The following is a 1,850-nucleotide window of genomic DNA, read 5'->3' on the forward strand; positions in this document are numbered from 1 at the left end:
AGGGTCTTAAAGAGTTGTTCTGAAGCAACTTAGTACACATGCCCTATTGAATAATTTTTAAACCTCTTTGTAGATCATGTGAAAAAACCCTATATCCTGCTTACCTATATATCTTCCTATCTCACTGTTGCTCTCTGAAGACATTGTCTTTTTAAAATTTCCTGAATAGAAACATATGTTTCATATCACATACCTTTGCTTGCATGCTGTGCAGTGTCCCTTCCTCCTCCCTTCTCTGCCAGATATAATTTTGAAGGGCTGCTTAGTGGTTGTCTTATGCATAAGATCTTTTTTGACCCCTTCCTCCATCTTTTGTCTGTACACTGAAACTTGTATTGTCTTGTATTATAGCTCACAGACTCCACCAGCATGCAGTTCTAAGGCCTTGATCTATTTACATATTAAAAATTATACTTATTCTTTCAATGCTTCAATGTAAAAAAATATACTCCTATGAGGACTGCATGGCCTAGACTGAGGGTGTTTTCAGGGCTGAGGAGATAGCCTGGGCTAATGAGTCCTGTGGGGCTGGGGTGGAAGAGGCATTGTCTGTCATGGGGGAAATGACTAATATATTATGACCAGAATATATAAGAGAAATGGGAGTAACATTTTTCATTGTCAGAGAAAGGATAATCGAACACTAAAAGAGTAAAAGTTAGAATAAGCAGAGTGTTGTTAATTTGGATTTGGAGGTATTACACAACCTCTGTGTATCTATCTAGAGAAACATTAATATAGCTCTGTGTGTATATGTGTGTGTATGTGTGCATTTTCTAGCTCTGTCTGCTAGCACCCAGACCTTGATTTCTAAATATCTTTATCAAATAAGAAAAAATTTCTTAGAGAAATTTTTAATTCTGGGTCTTCTCAGGAAAATGTTTATTTTCAGGACTAAGACAGGGAAGGTATAAGATGAGCCCAGAAAATCTTGATTTATCATAAAGCAAGGAAGTGATAAAAAATTATGAAGACTCCTCAGAAGGACACAGCAGCCAGCTTAAAGGACAATTGGGACAGTTTGAACATCAGAATAAATGATGACTTGAACATCTTATAACCTATTGATTTAAGGATCAATGACTATAAATGAATGAATATAGGAAAAGTTATTTCTTATAGTGTGATTCCAATGAATAAATCTAGAAGAAATGATACTATTAGAAACTCATCATAAGCAAACATCATAGTAATTATTTAGTCAAGAATTGTCAATAGTGCTCGCTTCGGCAGCACATACACTCAAATTGGAATGATACAGAGAAGATGAGCATGGCCCCTGCGCAAGGATGACATGCAAATTCGTGAAGCGTACCATATTTTTCTATAGTGGTCACAGCCTAACCCAGCTCAATGCTTTTTGATGCAAAATAAAGGATTGGTCTTGCCCTTTTTTAAAGTTTTAAATTGTAGATAACAACAAAAAAGGCAGAAGGCCATTTGAGGAAGCACCAGTCTCTAGGAGGAGTGGTCTAAAGTTAGGATCTTCAGCGAAGGGAGGAATCAAAGCAGTACGAATTTTCACTAGCCAAGATTATTCCTAAGATAAACACAGTATACGTCAATAAATTAATGCTCATTGGAAAAAAAAATTGTCAATAGAGTATAAAACTAGTGGATGAAAATTTGATGAGGAATGGGATAGTAATGTGATGTCAGAGAATCTCCCTGTAAAATATTATTGATTACAAAGCTAAAATCTTAACTTTATAGTGAAGAAATTTGATAGATACCACCTTAACCCGGTGGTGAAAGTTAACATTACTAGGAAAAGGTACAAATCAACATTATGTTCTTGTGTGACATTCCTGCCAAAAGTAAATAACCTAAATCTAATATTGAGGAAACAT

The 1,850-nt window shown here is 35.4% G+C and overlaps 1 non-coding gene across 1 annotated transcript; it reads left to right on the forward strand.

The window, feature by feature from the left end:
- The first annotated feature begins 1,217 nt into the window (after positions 1 to 1,217).
- LOC136176186 (U6 spliceosomal RNA) lies at positions 1,218 to 1,324 on the forward strand. Its single transcript, XR_010664553.1, has one exon. It is a non-coding gene; the product is annotated as a U6 spliceosomal RNA (small nuclear RNA).
- Positions 1,325 to 1,850: the final 526 nt, after the last annotated feature.

Source organism: Muntiacus reevesi, chromosome 9 (assembly GCF_963930625.1).
Source record: "Muntiacus reevesi chromosome 9, mMunRee1.1, whole genome shotgun sequence".
Classification (NCBI taxonomy): domain Eukaryota; kingdom Metazoa; phylum Chordata; class Mammalia; order Artiodactyla; family Cervidae; genus Muntiacus; species Muntiacus reevesi.